Genomic DNA, 26,155 nt, shown 5'->3' with positions numbered 1-26,155 from the left:
TTTACAATGGAAAACTTACAGAGTGGCCCTGGACTTCATATTAGGCTCTAGGAATGCTAGTTGCTATGTAACACTCATGCTGATATTTTCCAAAATAACCCATCCAACTTATGTAATAGAATATTCAGGGAACAAAAAAAAGTAAATCTTTTCCCAATAGGGTAGATACCTTGCTCTAGAAGGAATTAGTTTTTGAATTTTCAAAGATAAAAAAGAAATGACTAGAGGCTGAGTATGTGTCCAGGTAGGCAACATATGGCAAATCTCTGTAACGTCCACTCAATTTTTCTGTAAACCTAAAACTGTTCTAAAAAATAAAGTCTATTTAAAAAAATCAAACTAGTCTGAAATAAATACAAACATCTGGAATAAAATAAATTTTAAATACAGTGAAACCCTGGATTGTGAGTAACTTGGTCTTTTTGATAAACAAGCAATGTCTTGCAATACAAGTGGTAGTGACACTAAACATAACATGATCACAACTGAGCCAATGGTTCTTGAAATTTGCTTTGATATACAAGTGCTTTGGATTACATGCGTTTGCTGAACGAATTATGCTCACAAACTAGTTTTACTGGTAACTCTTAACCTTTGCCCTGTCAACAATATTCTGATTTTTACTTTTTTTTCTATTTTTAAAAGTTTATTTATTTATTTGAGAGAGACAGAGATAGTGTAAGTGGTAAATGGGCAGAGAGAGAGGGAAAGAGAATCCCTAGCAGACTCTGCACTACCAGCACAGAGATCAAGGTAGGCTCAAATTCACGAAACTGTGAAATCATGACCTGAGCTGAAACTAAGAGTTGGATGTTTAACTGACTGAGCCACCCAGGTTCCCTTTTTATTCTATTTTTAAATACTGTAATAAAATATATGTAACATAAAATTTACCATTTTTACCATTTTAAGTGCATGATTCTATGGCATTAAGTCAATTCACATTATTGTACAATCATTACCACTATCCATCTCTAGACCTTTTATATCTCCCCCCAATAAAACTCTGTCTTTATGAATTTGACTACTTTCTAGGTATCTGAGGTAAGTAAAATGACACAATATGTTTTGTAACTTTTTTTTTCATTTAATACAACAAGATTCTATGTTGTTACATGTGTCAGAATTTTTTCCCCTTTAGTAAAACACTGAATGATATCCTGTTGTATGTATATATCACATTTTGTTTACCCATTTATTCATCAATAAATACTTAAGAGTGTTTAATTCTGTTTTTTAACCATATATAATTTTGAAGTCTTATACAATAAATATGAGAGAACTTTATATCATCACCATTTCCTTAAAAAAATAACCAAATGTCATTCTGAGCCATAAAACACATGTTAAGAAAGAAAGAAAAGAAAGAAAGAAAGAAAGAAAGAAAGAAAGAAAGAAAGAAAGAGGGAGGAAGGGAGGAAGGAAGAAAATTATTTAAAAAATGGCCATATCTTATCAGCATGAAAAGGCTTAGTCATTCATTCAAAACTCAAAGTAGAAGAAATATGAGTTACAGATTCTAGAAAGTTATTATGTGACTATTGTAAATTTAATGGAGCTTTATACAATGTCTTTATTATAATAATGGTGATATTATGCCCACATTTTCACCTTCTTTTCTTACTGCTTTTCTTGTTTTTATTTCTGTAGTTCACTTAGAATGGCTGTCCTCTCCTCCATTCATTTTTCAAATATCTCAAATCCTATGTCTTGCAGAAAGTCTGACATAGCTGCACTTATCTGCCCACCCTGATATTGTCTTCATTCTACAAACATGTGTTGATAATTACATGTGAAAAATTCTTGTCTGGGTAATCAGGGCTAAGAGCTATGACTTATTTGACTTCCTTTTGCATGTCTACATATATTGATTGAGACACACAGATTTCCCATACACATATTTGCTAATGGCTTCATGTGTCTTAGTCTCTTTTGGTCTCTGCTATAATGTCTCATTGAACTGGCCAGAGTTAGCACTCAAAACATACTTACTGATGATTAATGGCATGTTTGCTCAGCATGTGTCCACATGCCCTATCTCCAGTAAAGAGACAGCACACTCTACTGTCAACTGGGTATAAAACCTAGTGGGTTAACTTATGTGAAAACAACAGAATGGTTGAGTTCTGAAGGAACCACACTCATTACATAAGTACCTAGCACAAACATAGGTATCAGATACTGAAAACTACTGGAAACAATTAGAAGGCATATTGCAAGGGTGACCCACAGCAGGACATACATGTTCAATGCTTTGGTCAGAGCTTGAACTGTAGAAAAAGATTCTCAAATCTGATGCTTTTTGTGATATCCATCACAATCTTTATCGTTCAATACTAACCATACTCAGCTAAGGGTAAATAACTCAACGCTAGTACTCTTCTTTATAGACAAGGCTGTGTACACCTGACCCAAAGTTCTAGGTATTATGGAGTGGAATAAAAACAATAAATATACAAAATTACAGTTACATTTGATCATGCGTATACCTCATAGAGAAACTCCAGGTTTCTGGCTATTTCTTCCAAGTCCCTCTGAAGAGAAGAGAGCAGGGGAAATGTGTACTGCTAGAAGTCAGAATATCTGGGTTGGCCTCACGTCTGCCATACTGAAGCCATCTTAATTTAGTTCATTTTCTCCTCAAATCTGAGAATTTTTTTTCCTCTTGAAAATAAGTTCAGTAAGGCTGTTTCACCTTTTGTGAAGAGTCATGCCGTATCGAATGTGATAATAAATGTGAATCTTTGTTGTTAACATCTAAATGACTATATATATTCAAGGGAAGTTGGTTCACATATTATCTATGAGGCAAAAACGTATAGCATAGAAATAGTGAGTATACAATACTACAGATATTAAATGTTGATTTTTTTCTATTCCACCAAGATTTGATTTCATATTCTTGCCTAAACAGTCCCAAAGGAAAAATTTCCAGATCACTAGGATGGTTAGAGGCACAGATCATGACAAGAAGCATATGGGAATCCTGGATATTTGAAGTGCAGGTGCATCTAGATAGTAACTTGTGCACAGATTCAGATACGTCTCTGTGGATAAGTGTAATCAGTATGCAATGATAGACATGTAGTAAACATGTACAAGTGCTGGGCCCTGAAAGCATAACAATAGCAAATGTTTATTAAGCTCTAATTTGTATCACGTACTGTTCTAAAAACTTGACATATGCTATCTTATTTAAATATCAAAGCAACCCTAATAGTCAGTGACTGTTAATATCCTATTTTATATACAAGGATACTGGGGCACAGAGAAGTTGAGAAACTTGTCCAAGGCCCCTCAGCTAGGACGTAGAAGAGCCAGAATTCCAACCAGGCACTTGTCAGAAACCATGCTAAGCATTTTTCTGTTCCCAAGATAACAACAAAGCAAAGCAGAAGCCAGGCTGAGTGAGGAAGGGATAAAAAGTCTCCATGAAATAGCAGCTGCTGACCATTGCCATCTTCTCTTCTAAACCCTAAATATAGACAGTTATAACCAGGAGAAAGAAATTCTTAGAAAACCTCTAGATTTTCCTAAGGAGAAAGAAAGACTGGTAGTGACACAGCAAATGGGTATGTCAAGGCTATCCAACACTAAATTCACTAGAGGGAGCAGAAGTCTCTATATCCTGATAAACATGACTAGCTAAGGTAAATGAGCTGAAAGAGAAACATAAGAAGTCATCTGAGTACATACTTTAACATAGGATGTCTATTCTGAGTATAGTCTTTAAAATAGTTTGTCTACTCCATGATTCCACTGGAGGCAAGATGAGAGAAGGCTAACATTTTTCAAAGCGTTAAAGACTTTTAACCCTCTATCTACCGACTTTTGTTTTGTTTTGTTTTGTTTTGTTTTGTTTTTTTTAGAGTGCAGATGATTCCCTGAATAATAAAACCCCTCTTTGAAAAAAGTAAGAAATGAATCCTAGACAACATTATGTGAAATTTGGGAAATAAGTGTAATCAAATAACTTACTAAAGTTTATTACTATCTAAAAATCAAGAATATAATGAAAACTTAGAAGAGGTGATCATGAAAACAGAAGGGAGTTTCCTAACCATGTGGGGATGGATATCCACTGTATCTCTCCATTTTTCTCAAACATTTCTGGTTAGTGATTTATAATCTAAAGCAAAAGACTCCTTTCAGTGTTTCCTTCCTCTAACCTTTTAAAGACAAAAACCTGTCCAGAAGTGTTGCCTGGTGGTATGGGAGCCAAAAGGAATAGTCAAAAAAAGGACCAAGGATATACTGGGTTTTTTTTAATGTTTATTTATTTTGAGAGAGAGAGAGAGAGAGAGAGAAAGAGAGAGAGAGAAAGCAGAGGAAGGGCAGAGAATCCCAATCTCTGCTGTCAGCGCAGAACCTGACACGGGGCTGGATCTCATGAACCGTGAAATCACAACCTGAGCTGAAATCAGGAGTTGGAAGCTTAACCAACTGAGCCACCCAGGTGCCCCTATACTGGTTTTCTATTGCTGAATAACCAATTGCCACAAATTTAGAGGCCTAAAACAGCATACCTTAATTATTTCCCAGTTTCCATAGGTCACAAGTATACACATAGCTTAACTGGGTCCTCTGTTCTGGATTCTTATCAGGCAGCAATCTAGGGGTAAGTGGGTTTGCAGTCTCATCAGTGGTTTGACTGGGGAAAGATACACTCCCCAGATTCCTCAGGTTGTTGGCAGAATTCATCTCCTGAAGCCATGGGACTGAGATTCCCATTTTCTTGCTGGCTATCAACAAGTGCTGATTTTCATTCCCAGAGGCCACCTGTGATTCCTTGTCATGTGGCCTTTTCAATAGGCAATTCACAACATGCCTGCCTTCTTCTTCAAGACCAGCAGGAGAATCTCTCCCTCCAGTCTGTGAAGATGAAGTCATATATAACAAAATGTAATCATGGGAAGACATTCTATCACCTTTGCCCATGTCTATTGCTTAGAAGCAAGCCACAGGTTTGCTGGCACTGAGGAGGAAGGGATTATACAAGGACATGACCTATATATAGTAGGTGACCTAAAGGTGTGTCCACTACACGTACCTAGGGTTTGCCACCTTGGAGCCTATTTCCTCCTCCTATAGGACTGCCAAGGTAGGCTTAAACTTGAGCCTTTCTGTTACTGCAAGGGATGACATTCAGGGAAATATGAACTAGTATGCCAAATTTTCAAATACCTACAGAGTACAATCGCTACACAAGAAAGACTACAAACCACACAGCATATGCTACGTGAAGCAGAATTATTGAAACAGATGGCCTACAAATATAAAATAAGCACAATAAATATCCTCAAAGATAGGAGGAAGTGTACTATTAATATAGAGCAGGAGCAAGAAGTCATAAGCAAGTTGGAAATATTAAATTTGCAGGATACAGTAGCTAAAAGTTTTTAAATAGTCTATTAGTGTGAGTACAACGGAAGAGTGAATAAGCCAGCTGAAAGATCAGATTGAGGAACCCTCTCAGAAGATGTTGAGAAAGGATAAAAAAAAAAATAGAAGATATAAAAATTGGAAAATTGGGAAATAAAGAGGTTAGAAATAGGAATGTCAATAACTGTAATATCTTCAGAAAAAATGAAAAGTAATAAACAGAAGAAAGAAGATATTTGCAAAAAGAATGAAGATAAAAGAAAGAAGATATTTGCAAAAAGAATGAAGAAACTTCAGCCTGGAAGGGTCCATATTGTGCAAAATGGGATAGGTAAGGAAACATCTGTACCTACACGTATTAGAACACACAACACACAATGACACTATCCATAAAGAATGTAAGTTGCACTATAATGAAACTGAATGAGACTGGCATAAGATCCTAGAATTCTTTGTTTAGAAAAATTGCCATTAAAATATGGGGGTGAAAAACATATCCTGCTTGGAATAAGTATTCAAATAAGAATATGTATATATCAATTAAGAATGAATATATATATATATATATATATATATATATATGCGCCAAAGGGATGCCACAACGCATATGAGAAGTCAGGACGATTAACTATTTTAGCATAGATTATAGTTACCTCTCAAACAAGGATAAAAAATGAAAGTGGTACTCTGTATTGTGCAATAAACTCAAAACTAAAACCCAAAGGAGATAAAGTAGAAGAAAAAGTGGAAACGCCCTGAGAATGTTATAATTTTGTTTGGAGGAAAGATGCAGGTAATAATTTAAGAAGTCAATATGGATATAAATGTGAGGAGAATTCTTTATTGAAAGGTAGCAAATATAAAAATAAAACAAGCAGGTATAATTTCAAAACCAGCAGAAGAAAACCTAACGTGACCAATGTGTACCAAAGTAAACAAAAAGAAAGCACATTAAAGGGAAAATATTAAATAAGATCACAGAAACAATTCCCCATGTAATTATGAAAATAAGATTAAACTCACCAATAAAAGGGAGTAACTCAGACTGAAAACAAAACGTTCCAACAACATATTGTCAGTAATATTTGAAAATAAAATAAGAATTGAAAGTAAAAAATGGAGAGGGATATGTCATACAAATATTAACCAAAAGGTATCTAGGGAAGTATTCTTAATATCTAGCAAAATATAGCTAGAGACAAAGAAAATCACAAGAGGTAAAAGTGGATCATTATATTGGTAAAGAGTGCAGTGGAACAAGATAATAAAACCATCATAAACAGCTATCACTACAATGATAAAATCACAGAATACATAAAGCCAAAATGGAAAAAAACTAAAGAGAGAAATAAATAAGTGATCAATTGTTGCTAGAGATTTTGTTATGCTTCCCTCAGAAATGGATACAGAAGCCAAAATAAGTAGAAATATGGAAAATCTGGATAACTGAACTACTGTTCATTGAAGGACACAGTTATCACAAATAACACAGAAATATAACTGTAGGGACAGGCAAGTCATAAAACAATATCTGTAAAGTCAGGACACCAGTACAAATATGAGCACAGGTATTAACAGGTAATAGAAGATGATAAAATGACTAATACGTGCAAGAAGAAACTGGCAAATTCACTAGAAAGCAGAGAAATACAGATAAAATAATGATATACTATTTTACATGATAGGAAAGGCAAAAACAAAATTTATAAATGACGATCACCTATTAGGAAAGATGTGTACACTTGTATACCAGAGGCAGCAATGCAATGTCCGAAAGAAACCCAGTGAGGGTACACTCTCAGATGAGACACATGCCTCACTCTAGTGAGGGTACACTCTCAGATGGGACACATGCCGGCAGAAATACGACAAGGGTACAGTTGTCAAAATCAGTTCATCCTAGGTGATCCGAGCTGGCATTCAGACTGTGCTTTAATTTAAAACCAGAAACAACAACAGCAAAAAAGAAAAGACAAAAGCCTCACTCTCTGCAGGAGGCAGGTTGGGGTAGGTCTCACCTAACTCACTCCATGGAGGTCCCAGATGCCCAGAGTTCTGGAGGACCTCAGAACCTGTCTTCTTAAGAGACCTCACCCTCCAGTGCTGCTTAGTAATGCCCTTAGGGTGAGTGGCTTAATCTCCTCATGTTTTATTTTCCAAGAGTGAACCCTGAATGGGGTGGGTTCTCCTTTCCTATGCCACAAACAAAAACCTCAAGATAACCAACATACATCATATAACCGTATATAACAAATCAACGTTAATCTCTTACTGCAAATTAGTTTCTGATTAAACATGATAATTATGATCTGTTAGCAGGTACCAATTTAGTATTGACTAAATGATAATATATCGTAATGATTAGTTAAACTTCATTCTTAAGAGAACTTCAGCAAGTACCCCCTGATCTAATGGTTTTCCAACTCAGTAATGATCACCCATCAATTTCTCCATGTATGTTAGCACTGCATGGTAATCGTCACATAGACAGAAATCCCCTTTTTACCACATATTCATGACACTTTGTGATTGGTATTGTCAAAATATAAGACATCCAGTTAAATTTGAATTTGAGATAAATAACTTTTTGGTATAAATATTTCCCAAATATTATTTATATTAAATATGGAAAATGCTTATGATCCACATTAGCCTGGATGCTAAATAGCAAGACTGTTGACATTTAATATTCTCTTATTTATGTTGACTTTTGTCAGAACTGAGTCTCATTCTTCTGGTAATTTTTCATTGCCTGTAAACTTTTGTCTTGCTGCCAAGACAAAAGAAGAAAACATGCATCCTGAATTCTAATAAAATTATGGCATGGGTGTTATTATCCCCAATGTACAAATAAGAAAACAGGTTCATATATTCAAAACTGTACCTGGGATCACGGGGCTAGCCAGTGGAGTCAATCCTCAAAGGTGGAGTTATCTGAGTCCAAAGTCATTCCCTTTCCACTTAACCATACTGCCTATTAAGAAGAATAAAGGAGAAATTCAAAGCCTTGGCAATGCACTGGGGTGGGTTAGTGGGGCAATATCTTTGCACTGAGTAAGGAGTTTTGACTAAAGTGGGATAGTGTCTAAAATACATAAAGCACTTATAAAACTTGACACCCCCAAATCAAATCCAATTAAAAAATGGGCAGATGACATGAATAGACATTTTTCCAAAGAGGACATACTGCTATCCAATAGACACATGAAAATATGCTCAACACCACTGATCATCAGAGAAATACAAATCAAAACCACAATGAGATATCACCTCACACTTGTCAGAATGACTAACATTATCAACTTAAGAAACGACAGGTGTGGGTGAGGATGTGGGGAAACTGAAACCCTCTTAGGCTGTTGCTAGGAATGCAAACTGGTGCAGCCACTGTGGAAAACAGTATGGAGGTTCTCAAAAGTTAAAAATAGAACTGCCCTGAGATTGCATTACTAGGTATTTACCTAGTAATTGCGTTACTAGGTATTTACCTAAAGAATACAAAAATACTAATTTGAAGGGATACATGCATCCTGATATTTATAGCAGCATTATCTACAATAGCCAAATTATGGAAAACCATATATATAATATATATCACCTTGAATCTGTCCATCATTACAATCTGGCAATGATTGCTTTTTTGTTTTGTTTTGTTTTTGGTCTCTTTCAACCATAAGTGACTGCTCTTTCTTAATTATGGGATTGCGTGTGTGTGTGTGTGTGTGTGTGTGTGTGTCATGGAATATTACTCAGCCACAAAAAATAATGAAACCTTGCCATTTGCAATGACACGGATGGAAGTAGAGAGTATTATGCTAAGCAAAATGTCAGCTTGAGAAAGACAAATACCATATGATTTCAATCATGTGTGGAATTGGAAAAAAACAAAGGAGCATAGGGGAAAAAGGGAGAGAGAGAGGCAGACCAAGAAACAGACTTAAAAAAAAATAATTTAATGTCTATTTATTTTTGAGAGAGAGAGAGACAGAGCATGAGCAGGGGAGGGGCAGAGAGAGAGGGAGACATAGATCTGAAGCAGGCTCCAGGCTCTGAGCTGTCAGCACAGAGCCCAGTGCAGGACTCGAACCCACAAACCATGAGATCATGACCTGAGCCAAAGTTGGATGCTCAACCGACTGTGCCATCCAGGCACCCCCAAACAGACTCTTAACTATGGAGAACAAAATAATGGTTATCAGAGGGGAGGTGAGTGGGAGGGATACGTTAAATAAATGATGGGGATCAAGTAGTACACTTGTGATGAGCACTGGGTGTTATATGGAAGTGTTGAATCAGTATACTGTACACCTGAAAATAATATTATATGCATGTTAACTAACGAATTTAAATAAAAACTGTAAAAAAAAGAACTCCAGACACTGATTTTGGGATCTCAGGCTGCCCTAGAGCATTGGTGCCTGGACTTCTGTCAGTTTCAGAGCTAAGCTCACTGTGTTCTTATAAGACATCCACTGGAAACCCAGCATGAAGAGCCATCCTGGACATGTAGACAGAAGAAAAACCAAAAGCAGTGACTTGAAACCCCATATACTTGTCCCTATTTTCAGAACCCCAGAATAAGTCATCTTATATCTTCTTGCTTTAGTCACCAAATATAGAACAAAACAAAGCCCAAATTCTAAATCCTAATTCTAGGAACCATTTACAAAACCCAATGCTCTTTCCTCCACCTGTCTTCCTTCCCTGAGAAGACACAACTCCCCTACATTTAGGAAAATCACTCAAATTATGTGAGCTAATTATCCATGTTGTTCACCCCTCCCCTCTTTTTTTTTTTCTAAATAATGGTCACCTTTAAAAGAATTCAATTGTTTTTTTTTTTTCAACAGAAGATTGAACCACCTATTAGAATGTAAAAGAATGTGCTAATTGGAGTTCACATCAAATAATGGGGCACAGTTTAAATTTATACCTATAAAACAAATTATCCTCACCTTTGCACTACTAACTCCATGGGCTCAAAATAGCAAAACGACCCAAAGTCACCTTGAATCTGTCCATCCTCACAACCTGACAATGATTGCTTTTTTTGTTTGTTTGTTTTGTTTTGTTTTTTTGTCTCTTTCAACCAGAAATAACTGCTCTTAACTGTGAGATTATGCAGCTCTGTTTGGAAAGCTTTTGTGAGTCCCTGTAGTATAATGACTTTCCTTTAGAGAGCATGTAATTTTAGGTTCTTGCATAACAGCACAGATTTTTATGGTATTACTAAACTTTGTAATTTTATTTCCCTCTGACAATTAAGTGCACATTGATGTTATGGAATGTTTTCTTCCTTCCATCACAGTTGGATGAAATTGGAAAGGCAGACTGTGCTGTGTTGGGAGTGCTCATGTCTAGAAGTGTAAACGTTTTGTGATTCCCTTGTTGAAGATCCATTTCACACATAGGCAAATCCATCACATTGCTACTGTTTGCTTTCAGTTACAAACAAGCTGTAACCCAAAACACACAATGCACCAACCAAAAACAATCAATGTGCCATTTATGCACTCCCTTTGTTTAGAAAATAGTTTAACAGTTTACAGTACATTAATTCAGATGTTGAAACTAACCTTTCTGCAGAAAGTGAGCATCTTTTTTTCCTGCATTTTTTCTCTTGGAATTCATCATTTCTCATCACTAGTCATATATCTCTTTCTTGTCTGTTGCATTCAGACCTGGGCAGTAACACCTGTCTTCTATAGAAGGTGCTTCCCTTTGGTATATAAATGAGTCATATCACCTGTTCTGATTCAACAGCTGGATGCAGACAACTGTGAACTGAGCTACCCCCATTTGGATATGTATGATTCACTCTGTACCTTGAAGGCAAGGTGAAGGTTTCTCTACAATAAAGATGACTGTTCAATATCCATTAGGCATATGACGATGGGCCCCTGAGTCCCTCTAAATTGAATTTTGTAATTTATCTAAGAATCTCTCAGAATGATAATGCTCTCTTCTAATTTTCATTTGTTGGCTTTAATCCATTCCCTGATGATTAGAGTTTTGCAGACTTGCTAGGACTTAATGATGCTTCTCCTAGAAAGGTTTATATGATCAATAATAGTATGATCCCAAGACAGGGTGGATAGAAACTCTGAAATTCAGACAGGCTCAGCCTCTACTCTGTGGTAAGGTGCAGACATTTCCCACTGCAAATCACTTCCCATAGTTGTCAGATCTCACATCCTAATACTCCATCACTCAGATTTGTAAAAGAGACACTAGACAAATATTTTGACCTTCACTCCATGTAATAACTTTACCTGAAAATCTACCAGTGTCTCTTGCTCCTTCCCCAACACTTGGATATACTCTCTTATGGACAGAGTGTTTATGCCTCTCCCCACCCCCCCCCCCAAATTTCATATATTGAAGCCCTAATCCCTAGTTTGACTGTATTTGGAGGTGGGAACTCTAAGGAAGTAACTAAGATTACCATTGTGTGTGTGTGTGTGTGTGTGTGTGTGTGTGTGTGTGTGTGTGTGTGTGGTGAGAGCACCTGAAATATACTCTCTTAGAAAGTTTCCAATATACAACACATTATTAACTATAGTCATCATGCTGTACGTCAAAACATCATATTATTCTCCTTAAGTATATACAACTGTCATTTAAAATTTTTAAGAAAATCTCTAAAATCATTTTTAGTTGGAAAAAAAGACAGAATTAAGGTCAAGTGAGGTTATAAGAGTGGCCTGATCCTATAGGATTAGTATCCTTATAAGAAAATGTACCAGAGGATTCTCTCTCCCAGCACATATGCAAAGAGAGAAGGCCATCTGAGGACACGGTGAGAAGGAGGCCATCTACAAACCAAGAAGAGAGCTCCTACAGAAACCAACCATGCTGGCACCCTGTTCTCAGAATCTGCCTCCAAAACTGTGTTGAATTACATTTCTATTGCTTATGCCCTCCAGTCTGTGATATTTGTTACGGCAGCCTGACAAACTGATACACAGTCATGTGTATAAATAATCCTAGAAACTATCTTAATATTTTTGGAGTTCTCACCAAAGAAGTTGCAGGTAATCTGGACTCATTACCTACATACAAATCACCATCTCCAAAATCATACAATCGAGAAATGAATATATGTAGACGCATGGTCTTGGATTTAGCAGACTTGGCAAATAATTATGGATTTATTCCCTCTAAACTTTGAAGCTTGTTTCTCTGAACTATTGTGAATAAACCCAAAATAGTTAAAAAAGGAAAGAAAAACAAATGTTTCCCCATTAGTGTCCACTATGCCCAGAAGCAATATCTCAGAGCTCAGAGATTTTGCTGAGATAAGGATAAGATGGCAGTCTGTTCATCTTTAACACCCTAAATACTCACTTTTTACATTGGTTAAACCCACCAATTCCCTGTTGCTGTTTCTAACAAGTTTTTTCCAGATTCAGGAAGTTCAATTGTTAGGCTGATTGGATTGCAGTTTAGTGGCTGGGCTTGCCTAAGTGTGAATACACAGACTAAAGCAGCCCCCACACCCTGCTGCATGAGGATGACCCTTCTGTGGCCTCTCTATCCACCGTCATTCAAGAAATTCTCCAGCAAAACTGACTTATGTAGGCTTACTACACAATTCAATTCAGTCCAAGAAAATAATCAGGGAACTTTGCCTGGTGTATTAATGTAGACTGCAAATCTATAGCTGTGTTTCTGTGAGTGTGTGTGTGCGTGCGTGTGTGTGTGTGTGTGTGTGTGTGTGAGAGAGAGAGAGAGAGAGAGAGAGAGAGAGAGATGTGGGCTGGGAAGCTTTCATTGGAATTGTTATCTTTTTTTTTTTTTTTTTTTTTAATTTTTTAATATATGAAATTTACTGTCAAATTGGTTTCCATACAACACCCAGTGCACATCCCAAAAGGTGCCCTCCTCAATACCCATCACCCACCCTGCCCTCCCTCCCACCCCCCATCAACCCTCAGTTTGTTCTCAGTTTTTAACAGTCTCTAATGCTTTGGCTCTCTCCCACTCTAACCTCTTTTTTTTTTTTTTTTTTTCCTTCCCCTCCCCCATGGGTTTCTGTTATGTTTCTCAGGATCCACATAAGAGTGAAACCATATGGTATCTGTCTTTCTCTGTATGGCTTATTTCACTTAGCATCACACTCTCCAGTTCCATCCATGTTGCTACAAAAGGCCATATTTCATTTTTTCTCATTGCCACGTAGTATTCCATTGTGTATATAAACCACAATTTCTTTATCCATTCATCAGTTGATGGACATTTAGGCTCTTTCCATAATTTGGCTATTGTTGAGAGTGCCGCTATAAACATTGGGGTACAGGTGCCCCTATGCATCAGTACTCCTGTATCCCTTGGATAAATTCCTAGCAGTGCTATTGCTGGGTCATAGGGTAGGTCTATTTTTAATTTTCTGAGGAACCTCCACACTGCTTTCCAGAATTGTTATCTTTTAAGCATGCATGAAACATCCTATGTACTGAAAATTGTGAAGATTTGAAGATCCAAAATGGACTTAAGTGAGCCACCCACACTTCAGGAGCTCAATCAGCTTTAAATTTCTTCTTTCGCACAGGTGTCTCATTCCAGCTCGTTCTCCCCACCCCCCACTCCTCTTTCCTTCCCAAATTCAGTGCTTTCAGCTAAACTTCCGGGGCACTCCCTGAACTATGAGTATTCTAATTGAGAATAGGGATAAATAAATGTGGAGAGGATGAACTTAGCCTGCTCTCTGTGAGGCACCTGTTTAGTGAAGGTTTATCCAGTAAGAACTCAGTGATCCTGGTTCTCAGAGTGAAGAAATTATTAACCCTATGATGTGATTTGCATGCCTACTTTTAGTGACTATAGATTATGATTAATGACTATCTCACCACTCATCTGGCCCTGATCCCCTCTAGACCCTCCTTTGGGACTATGTAGTAATACTAGAAGTTCATTTCTTTACCCCAAACTCCATCTCCCATTCCTGGAGTGATTCTGCAGCTTCCTGTTGAACAGACAGGGTAGCCTATGTACACGCTAGCCAAATTCAAAGCAGGATTTATGAATCCTGAGCAGGATTTTCATGCTGTCTATACCACCGTGAAATTATCTGCTGATTCCATTTAGTGAACAAGGCAGGTTGAAACCTGCCATTCCCAAGCCCAGCAGAGGGATTATGTGGTCACAATGCTAATGTGATAATGCAGAGACTAATGAACAGGACTTCTATTTGGGGAGGTGGGCTTACCTAACCCAGAATTGCTTTTCTAGTGCCTAAATAGGAGGCAAATGAAGGAAGGTATGTTTGTGTACTTTCTCCCACTCATTACTTAGGCACAGTGTAAATTATTAAAAATAAGCAATTGTTCCAAAGGAAAAAAAAAATAACTATTTGCATTTCCCAGGAGAGAATTTGCCCCCTTGAGGAAGTTAGTACCAGAGAGCAAGAAACCACGGCCTAGAACAGAAGTAGTACCATATTCCCTCCACAGGAGAAAATGCAAATGCTTCAGCCTGGAGAGTCCAGCCTTTCATATCTTGGCCCTGCTCAGTCTGATTTCTTTGACTTCACAATGCCTAATATGGTCCTGGCTCTTGAGCTGGACTTAGTTCTTATTCAAAATAGAGACCCATGTTGTAAGCACCAATGTTTACAAAATTGTGGGTGGGACAGCCTCCACTGCTCACTTGTTTTGGTGAAATATACACAGTGAGCATTACAGTATGAAGCTGATTCTTCTTTATAAATCCTTTCTTAAGTACTCTACCCACAATGTTTTTTCCTGAATTTGTAGAGCAGTGGTTTTCAAATTTTCATAAGCAATCAGAGTACCCTAAGAGGCTTGTAAAAAAATATTGCTGGGCCTCACCCCCAAAACTTCTTAATCAGTAGGCCTAGGTTGGACACCAATAATTCACATCTATAAAAACCTGCAGTGATTCCTATGCTGCTAGTCCAGGTACCAACTTTAATAACCATTGTTCTAAAGTTGTGCTGTTCAACCCCAAATAGTCAAAGCAACCTTGAAAAAGAAGAACAAAAGTTGGAGGCATCATAATCCCAGATTTCAAGATACATGACAAGACTATAGTAATAAAAACAATAGGGCACTGGCACAAAAACAGACACATAAATCAATGGAACAAAGCAAAGAATACAGAAATAAACCAAAGATTATATGGTCAATTCATTTTTGACACAGGATACACAAGAATACACAATGGGAAAAAGTCTCCTCCACAAATAGCCTTAGGAAAATGGACAGCTACATGCAAAAGAATGAAACTGGACCACTTTCTTACACTATATACAAAAGTAAACTCAAATGGATTAAGGACCTAAATATGAGAACTGAATCCATAAAAATCCTAGAAGAGAGCATAGACAGTAATTTCTCTGACATTGGCCTTAGCAATATTTTTCTAGGAAAATCAACTCTTAGGTCTACATCAAAATAAAAACCTTGCACAGTAAAGGAAACCATCAACAAAACTAAAAGACAACCTACTGACTGAGAGAAGATATTTATCAGAATGACTTATGATAAAGGGTTAGTATCAAAATATGTAAAAAACTTACACAACACCAAAACCACAAATAATCCAATTACAAATGGGCAGAAGACATGAATAGATATATCTCCACAGAAGACATACAGTCTGTTAACATACAGTTAACAGACACATGAAAATATACTTAGCATCACTCATCATCAGGGAAATGCAAATAAAAACTGCAATGAAGGGACATCTGGGTGGCTTAGTTAAGCGTCTGACTTCAGCTCGGGTCATGATTTCATGGTTTGTGGGTTCGAGCCGCACATCAGGCTCTGTGCTGACAGCTTGGAGCCTGAAACCTGCTTCAGATTCTGTGTCTCCCTCTCTCTCTGCCCCTCCCCCGTTCATGCTCTGTCTCTCAAAAATGAATCAATGTTTAAAAAAATTAAAAATAAAATCTACAATGAAATATCACCTCACACCTGTCAGAATGGCTAAAATCAAAGCACAAGTAACAACAGATGTTGGGGAGGATGTGAAGAAAAAGGAACCCTCATGCACTGTTGGTGGGAATGAAAACTGGAGCAGCCCCTATGGAAGACAGTTTGGAGGTTCCTCAAAAAGGTTAAAAATAGAATTACCATATGATCCAGTAATTCTACCACTGTGTATTTACCCACAGAATATGAAAACAGTAATTTGAAAAGATATATGCACCTATGTTTATTGGCAACAATAGCCAAATTATGAAAGCAGCCCAAGTGTCCATCAGTAGATGAATGGATAAAGAAGTCATGGTATATTTATAGACAATGGAATATTACTCTCCCATATAAAGAGTGAAATCTTGCCATTTGCAACAATACAGTTCAACATAGAGAATATTACGCTAAGTGAAATAAGTCAGAGAAAGAATACCCTATTTCACTTGTATGTGGAATTTAAGAAACAAACAAACAAACAAAATGAACAAAGAAAAAAAGAGAGAAACCAAGAAATAGACTCTTAACTATAGACAACAAACTTATGGTAACCAGAGGGGAAATGGGTGGGGAGATGGGCCAAATAGGTAAAGGGAATTAAGAGTACTCCCATTAAGGGGCACCTAGGTGGCTCAGTTGGTTGAGCGTCTGACTTTGGCTCAGGTCATCATCTGACAGTTCATGGGTTCGAGCCCCGCGTTGGGCTCTGTGCTGACAGTTTGGAGCCTGCAGCCTGTTTCAGATTCTGTGTCTCCCTCTCTCTCTCTGCCCCTGCCCTGTTCATGCTCTGTCTCAAAAATAAATTAACATTAAAAAAAAGAGTACTCCCATCATAATGAACACTGAATAATGTACAGAATTGCTGAATCACTATATCATACACCTGAAATTAATATAACACTATATGTCAACGATACAGGAATTAAAATTTTAAAAAAAGGTTGTGCTGTCCAATAAGGTAGCCACTAGTCACATGTGGAACTGAGTACCTGAAATGTGGCTGGTCCAAATTGAGATGTGCCATAATTATAAATACACATTGAGTTTCTAAGGCTTTGTACAGAAATAGAATGTAAAATACCATATTAATTTGTATGTGAGTATATGAAAAAACTATAATATTTTTGAATATTTTAGGTTAAGTATAACCTTATTAAAATTAATTTCAATCATTTTTATTTCCTATCATGACTACTGTAAAGTTTAAAATTATATACATGGATTACAGTATATTTCTATCTGACAGCACTGTTCCAGAGGATTATATGTGGGTTAAAGATGGGATACTGTTGTTATGAAATTAGATAGTGAACACAGATTCAAAGTATGAAACCAAATTCAACTACCTGAGTATTAACCAACCTTTCCAAGATCTTAGGAAAGCCTATATCAGAATCATAGCAATATACAGGAGCTATGAAGTAGCTACGATAATCCGATTCAGAGGAAATGGGTTGGTAAAGGAAAGAGAGAACTTGAAGAACAATCTAGGTTAAAATCATCTAACAGAATCAAGTTTTTTAGAGTCAAAACATGGTTTTCCATCTACCCTGTCTTGCAGGTAATACCAGCATGTGAAACACAGCTCTTATTATCCAATGAATGTGATTCCTATGTGTACAAATTGATTCTTCAGGGAGATTCTTAGTTTCACAAGGACAAGAACTAAATCTGTTCCTTTATGTAATTTTGGACACTTAGCACTGCTTCAATCTACATTATACAAATAAGTGGAATGAATGAATGAATGAATGAATGAATGAAGACATCTTAAATATTTTATATCCCTAAGCCAGGAATAAAATCATGTTTGTATTTCGCGGGACTCACATCATGTCCAGAGAAACATTTCTCAACTGGTGTTGAATAGATGTTAAAAACCAGAAGTTACGGCAGTTTAGGAAAATATATATACAAACTCTCCTTGTATATTCACAGCAACAACAACAAAATACATTGAATACAAAATTGAACTGAGAAGTCCTACAATTATTAAACATTTAACTTTATTTTACTGAGCATTTTGTGTAAACATGAGATTATTTTTGCTTACAGTATCTATTAACTTTTCATGAAGTTAAGATTAACATTTAAGTTTTTATAAAACTCACTTCTGGAAAACCTAGTCCAGTGGCAAGAGGTTTTTTGTTCACAATTACCCTCTTAGGCCAGGAGAAAAGAATCCGAAAGGCTACTTTCCTGATGAACCATGTAGACAAATCCTCTCTGGTACTCTCTTTACCTTCGACTCTCCCAGTGTATGGAGGCAGGAAAGAATTCTATCATTTTAGCTGCATCTAATCCTTTCTGGAATCAGCAAAACCAAGTACTCTGAGGTGAGATCTCTGCATGGTAAACCTCTCCCCAGATCTTTCACTTTCTGGCCCTTTTCTCGGAATTTCTCAGTATTGGTCTCATGTCTTACCCATGACTTGAAGAAAACGACCTCAACACGTTCTTTTGGTGGGCTGCCCACCAAGTACAAGATAGCTCCTGGCCAGTGGCCAGTATGTGATAGACCCAGGCAGCAGTCTTGCCAGGAGAGCAAGAGATAGAGAGTAGAAGTGGAGGAGAGCAGAGCTGTGTTCCGGGGTCAGGGGCCCTGCTTCCAGCCACTCCCTCTTAAATATCTTTAAAGGTACTTAAAAACAATTTTAATAACATGTATTATTTTTCATAAAATCTATATGGTTACCTTTGGACAAAAAGGATTTGGTCTTTCATCACAGCAGAGGCTAAAGTAATTCAAAAGGTAAATATTTAAAGTAAAAATATGATGTTTGCCTTAGCTAGAAATCACAAACAACAATCATTCTCTCTTATAAATTGATTTGGGATTCTCCAGGACAGCGTTTTTGCTCTAGCTGTACCGTATCCCCCAAACTCCAATCTGCCCTGTAGATGACAGACCAGGACTGAATTATTGTTTTTTCCTGAACACTAAGGTTGTATTGCTTGGTTATATGTATGCATATGATGCAGCTGCACTCCTTGGGGAGGGGCTATGTAAGTTAAAGGCATTGTTGGAATTTCTTTGTTTTATTATTCTTCATTGTTATTCCCAAGCCTGAGCGAAGAGTTTTCTCTGCTGATTCAGAACCAGAATACACTGTTCTTACAAAGTCAATTGGTGAAGATCTGCTTCAGTAGGAAGGTCAAGAAACTATCCTTACCACATTTTTTGTGTTGGAGAATCCAGCTCAAGCTAAATCACTCTTTCTTAATTTCATAAATATTCATCTTCTAGGCAGGAATTTATCCAAGTCAAACTATGTTACTCTTGTAAGTGACAAAGGACAGGGGATAAGCAGAGTTGGCTTCCTCAAATCCCAAGGTTCCTACCCTGTCAAGTGATGGCATGATATTTCACTGATGTGGGTTTTCCTTTCTGCTTGGCTGCATGGTAGGTAGCTAAGAGAAACCAATTCACTTAACATATTAGCATTCATCGGGAATTTTTTTTAACTCTACGTGATTAAAGCACCATGGAAATAAATGTAATTCCTCAAGTCAGGTGTGAGTGTGCTGGCCCCTAGTAAAACCCTAGGCATGGAAATAGGGGAAAAATTTCAAGTCGACATGGAAAATTTCTCTCATTACTTCACTATAAGAATCTTAATTAGTCCCAAAGGTTTTTCTCACTCATTTTAAAGCAAACTCAGGTAGATCAGACAACTAACTATGTGTCAATCAATCTCTCCTAGAGTGGGCTGCCCTTATACAATCTGACCCTCTATACTTGAAATTGTGAGTTGGCTGGGATTTTGTTCTACTCTAAATAGAAGGTATGCAAGTGGAATTGTGCCGATAAACGGGCTTTTCTAATTGAGTTCATCCTTGTAAATTAATAAAAAAATTCCTGCCAATCAAACATGTGCATGTTTGCAGGAATATTATCTGTAGGTAATAGAGATAATTAATACTTCATGACATCAAGGTCTGAAATTAAAATCAAATCTAAGACTTAACTGCGATTATTAAACCTGAGGAAAATTATCTTTCCGATGACAAGTGTCACAACCTTCAGCACCTGAATTAATAACAGGGAGCGAGCCTCCAAAAACATACTGCATGCTTCTTTTTTTTCTGTGTCGCAATAATTACCACTTCGTGACATCAAGGACCTACATGTCTGGCTCAAGATAATATTATACATCAGTGAAGCATTATTGCAGCAGGAAACACAACTTTCAGGCAAAGTATCTAGTAGAAAAATATAAGTGAAAGGGTACAGGATGGGGAGATGGGAGACACTGGCTATAATACTGACTTTTTGAGACCTGAGTTCTAGCCCAGAATCTTGCCTATATCTGTCTCTTTGACTCGAGTTAATCAAATCGTTTCATCCAGCTTGTTCGTAGTTCTTTCATCATGTGAAGCTAATTTTTGCTCCATTGATAAGATTCATGTTGGATCAAACAGGAGTGTTTTTGAAATAATTATGTTTTCTTTTATCTTTTCATTTTTCCAAGATGTACTGAGTACCAGTCATTATGTGAGGCGTTTGGGAATGAGAAATTAGAAAAGACAAGACATAGAAAAGACAAGTCCCTGATCTCAAAGGACTTGACGATCTGATGAGAGAATTGTCTACATAAAGCGTACCAAGATGGAGAGAAGCTCAGAGTCCATAGGAGGCATATCTCATGCAGCTGTGCTGAGGGTGGGTTGCTGGGAGGGAGACCCTGAGAAAAGATGCTGGGCTGAATCTTGCAGGACACCCATCTTTTGACAGACAGATGAATGTCCAAGAGAACAAGGGAACTGTTTATAAATTATTTTTCCCACCATAACTAGGTTGGAGTGGTTGATTCTCAGGGAATAGTTACATACTAATGTGTTAACTATCATAGGTTCATTCTGAAAACAAAACACTGCTTCTCAAATCACATCTGCATTCTGGAAGTGGAGTGTTACGGTTTATAAAAAGAAAAAAATAATAATAACTTGCCCGAGGATAGCTGACTACAAAGGATTGGAGCTACGATTTGAACTGTGTGGCTTAATCTGTATATGTAAGGTCTCTTTCTGTTGCCCTTGCTAAGATCCAAGAATCACTGGGGTAAGGCCCATGAGGACCCTTTCTTATAGGGGCAGGACCCAATAGAACAATTGGAATGAGGACAGATCACAGACCCAGAGAGGAAGCCCAATGCCTCTCAGGGAGTGCAGTCATAGAGACCAAGCTGGTTTTGCAGGAGTGAGGAGAGGGGTGAGGGCTAAGGAGAGGGATAGGGCTCACCAGGGCCTGCTAAACCTCAGACTGAGGGCTGAAGAAGAACTCTGATACTACACTGGGATCTCTGAGCTGACTTTGGCCCTGGCTCCCTCTACCAGGACTGATGCAGGGAAGGCTATAGCTTCTTGCAACGGAGAAAGGGAAGGGAGAGGCAGGTCCTAACAGCACCAAGGGGTGATGGAAGGGGGAGTGAGAATCCTGTGTTCATCTGGATCTGGCCAAACTCTCTGTGCTAAGGGCTAGATATAAGATCTACAGCTGCCCCTGCTGCTCTTTGAGCTATACCTTCTGGCATACAGGCCCCGAGGCTTTCTCTTCTGTACAAGCTTGGCAGAAACTCAGGTGGTATGCATGCACACTGGTGGTTAAAATGTGAAGAATCTTCCATCCTGGTGTGTAAATAACCACAATCCGAGCTTCCCCCTCCCTCCACCCTAGCCCCTGCTCCAGGATCTTGCAGGGCTCCCATCAGGGGACCTTCAGGGCCCCTCTCCAACACTAGAGCCATTGTCTGTCCAGTGGCTAGGCCCTGTGCTATAGACACTCTAAAATATTTTGAATGTCGCCACTAAGTCGAAGAACAATGCTACCCCTCAGGCCCAGGGAGGAGGGGGCAGATCCCCCTACCCCTGGTCCCACCTGCTGCCCAAATGTGAAATCTCCTCTCAGCTCAGATGGGACTGATTCAAAACTGTTGGAAAACACAAGACTTAAACTCAGTGCTGGCCTAGCAGATGCCCTCTTCCAGCGCATGCCAGCTTACACTCTTTTGTTTTGTTTTGTTTTGTTTTGTTTTGTTTTGTTTTGTTACTTTCTTGTCTGATTAAAAATCCTTTCTATATTACTTTGTAGATGAGACATGAGATGTTCAAATTGTGTTAAGACAAAGGCTCTGCTAACATACAATTTCCTCTTTCCTCTACCCATCAGAGCTTGCCATTCGTTATCTCACTTCTGAGCCTGTCAGATGCTGGGAGTCTAATTTGAGACACCAATTATCACTTTGGAAGTGACAGTAGCCGGAGGCACCGTCCAGTTCTATGACTGAGCACAAAGGTTAGTCAGAAAGACCTGGGCCGGAGTCCTATGTCAGCCACTTAAAAGATTAATGACTTTGTATAGGTGATTTCATCTCAAGTCTCTGTTTTTCAACTATATAAATAATGGAGACATTAAGAATACCTAATATATCAGGTTGCTGTGGGGGTTAAATTTGACTATGGACACTAAGTGTTTAGAATACTTTAGTATAAAATAAGTGCTTAATAAATGCTAGTGGTTATTGTTCCTTATTATCACCTTTGCGGTATATTGTGCTCCAATTCTCAGAGAACAAGTGTGCTCAATCCTAATGTGAATCCTTGAAACCCAGACACAACGCTATGGAATATCACGGGAATGTCACACACCACAGGAGACTGCCGAGAGGGGTTGGAGGTAGTGTGCTTACCCTGCCGCCGGCCACCTTCCCTTACTGAGGATGTGACTGAGTGCTTCACAGACACTACAAAAGCACTGAGACCAACTCCAAAATCTGGGTCTCCGGAGAGCCCTGCAAAATAGGGGGTTTGGAATTGACTTGAAAAGAGACAAATGCATGCTGCGTTGAAAGCTAGTGAATTTCCAGGCCATATCTAGTCTTCTGGGAATTTGGTGTGTATTAGCATAACTAGAGAAATCATTTTTTAAGCAATCCTTCCATGGCCAGAGTTGCTGTGGACTCTTTGTTAGCACAGAAAGCCCTGGTGTGCTGCATGTCAGCTTTGTGTGCTCCAAAGAGAAGAATCTGGAGATTCTACCTACCCCCCACCCCCACCCGCACCCCCACCTTGGAACAATGTTTATTCCCTGTTTTATCCTCCAAGTGAAGGCATATGTTTCTTCGATTTGTTGTTTGCAGCAAGGTGCAGCTTAGAGGGGAGTGTGGATGCGCTTGTGTTTGCCATGAAATTAAATAAGAGCAATGATACATAGCCAATGTGCACCCATAAATTTCAAGAAGGAAAATTCCAATGTGGCATGAGGATAGAAGTAGCTGATATATTAGAAGGGAGCGACACTGAATCTTGTGCAAAACGAGAGAAATATAATTTCCCTGCATTATCTTGTCCCTCTCTTAATTGCCTACCAAGATGCATTCATCAACTAGCTTCCCTAGGCTCAAGCTTACGACTTGCATGCATTTTTATATAAAACCAGCTTGTGTTTTAAGTATAAAACACACTGCTTGTGCTATCACACCAGACACAGCAAATGGATAAAAATCTTCACTTGTCAGTTTCTGGATACAACGCACTTTGCATTTCAGGATTGGGAAAAAGGCTGCAAACACCAAGGACTGACAGTAAATATGGGGGTTTGCAGTATCAGCTGGACTATATTTATCATGGAGCAGGTTCACACCACTACCTCACTACCTGGGGCTTTGTGCAAGCTTGGAGTTGATAGAAGGAAAGGATGGCTAGCTGTCTGGGTGATTCCCATTCCAGTGGCAGGCTCAGTACCCCGCTTCTAGACTTGGAATTAGTTACTGAGAGATGCATTCAAGCTCTGTCCAACCCTAAAAGCCTGAAAGGAAGGCAAATTTGGAGAATGTGGGCTAACCAGCAAGTCAGGGCATAGAAGAGAAGACTACGAAGACCATGAAGACCATACAACGAGGGCACATAAAATCCGTAACAATAAGGCCCTCAGTCTGTATACCCCAAAAGGGCAGAATATAGAAGCTGATGATGGTCTCCAAACAAGAATGCCAATAAGAAGTAGAATGCTAATCACGCTTAAGTCTAATGATCTCTGAGGTGGCAGAAGGAAAGCTTCCATCTGCATGTGCTTTTTAAATGAGAGAAAGCAGCAGAGAGAGGGGTGAGCAGCAGAGAGAGGTGGGGAGTGGCAGGGAGAGAGGGAGCAGGAGGAGCAGGAAGATATGGGGGAGGGGAGGGGAGAGGGGCAGAGAGGGAGAGGAGCAGAGAGGATCTGAAGCTGGCTAAGATGACAACAGAGAGCCTTGTACAGAGCTGGAATTGCCGAAGTTGGATGCTTAAACAACTGAGCCACTGGCTGCCCCCGAGCTGTGTATGCTTTAAAGGGCCCTATTCCATCTCCTGCCAGCCTGTCTCACCATGCAAATGGTGTATACAGTAAGAATTTGGCACATAAAGCCGGACACACATGGAAGCAATTCTTAGTTCTGACACTAACTGGGTGATTTTTGGCAAATTATATAATCTCTCTCAGCCTCAGTTCCTTAATTTGGAATTTGGGGATAATAATAATATCAATCTCATAGAGTTATTGTGATTATTGAATTAGACATTGCATGTTAACAGCTTAGCATAGTGTCCTGCTATATGGTAAGAGCTGAGTAAATGTTAAGTATCATTATCGGTTTTGACTGAATTTGCACAAAAGCAGTGAGTATGCATAGAATTGCAGTGGCCTTTGTTTAATAGCTTAGATTTTTGAGGTCAAGAAAGAGTCTATGACTTTATTCAAAGCCACACAACTAGTCAAAGCTTATACTCTTTGATTTCTTTCATCATCATTTTGGGGTTTTCTTGTATATATTTTGTTAGATTTATACCTACTTCACTCTTTTTTTTTGGTGCTGTTATAAATGATACTTAAAATAATTTTTAATTCCAATGTTTCATTGTTAGTATAGAAAAATACAATTGATTTTTAATGTTATTTGTATGCTATAACGTTGCAAATCTTATGTATTAGTTCTAAGAAGGTTTTTATAGATTATTTGGAATTTTCTAAGAAGACAGTTATGTCTTCTAGGAATAGAAACAATTTTATTTCTTCTCTTATGTGTATGTCTTTTATTTTTCTTTCTTTTTTTAAAGTTTATTTATTGATTTTGAGAGAATGAGAGAGAAAGAGAGAGAGAGATAGGGAGAGAGTGTATGTGCATAAGTAAGCAGGGGAGGGGCAGAAAGAGGGGGAGAGAATCCCAAGCAGGATCTGGCACCCACCATGTGGAGTCCAATGCGGGGCTCAAACTCAGGAACCATGAGATCGTGCATGACTTGAGCCGAAACCAAGAATCAGACCCTTTACCGACTAAGCTACGCAGGCGCCCTGTATTTTTCTCACTTTATTGTACTGACTAGGGCTCCAGTACAGCATTGAAAGGATCAGTGAAAGAGAAAAGTTTTGACTTAATCCTAATAGTAGGTGAAAAACATTCACTCTTTCATATTATATATGATGCTGGCTGTAGGTTATTGGTAGATGCCTTTCTATCAAGTCAAGAAATTCCCATTCTATTTCTGCCATGCTTAAAGGTTTTTTTCTTTTAATTTTTTAATGTTATTTTATTTTTGAGACAGAGAGAGACAAAGTGCAAACAGGGGACGGGCAGAGAGAGAGGGAGACACAGAATCCGATGCCATGCTTAAAGTTTTTATCATGAATGGGGATGCTAAACTTTTTCAAAAAAAAATTTACATGTATTGGAATGATCATATTTTTTTTCTTCTTTATTCTGTTAATATAAATTATGTTGGGGTGCCTGAGTGGCTCAGTCGGTTAAGCTTCCAACCCTTGATTTCGGGTCAGGTCATGATCCCAGGGTTTGTGAGTTCCA

At 38.2% G+C, this 26,155-nt stretch overlaps 1 long non-coding RNA gene across 1 annotated transcript in view; it reads right to left on the bottom strand.

The window, feature by feature from the left end:
* Nucleotides 1–8,266: 8,266 nt before the first annotated feature.
* The window catches only part of LOC144615832 (uncharacterized), a 574,275-nt gene continuing 556,386 nt past the window's right edge, over nucleotides 8,267–26,155 (bottom strand). Inside the window, exon 3 of the long non-coding RNA XR_013554444.1 lies at nucleotides 8,267–8,356. This is a non-coding gene — a long non-coding RNA (uncharacterized LOC144615832). The remainder of the gene's footprint in view (nucleotides 8,357–26,155) is intronic.

The sequence above is a fragment of the Panthera onca genome, chromosome A3 (genome assembly GCF_046562875.1).
Source record: "Panthera onca isolate mPanOnc1 chromosome A3, mPanOnc1 haplotype 2, whole genome shotgun sequence".
Taxonomy (NCBI): Eukaryota; Metazoa; Chordata; class Mammalia; order Carnivora; family Felidae; genus Panthera; species Panthera onca.
The sequence above is the reverse complement of the archived record's forward strand: the minus strand, read 5'-3'. Positions and strand labels throughout refer to the sequence as shown.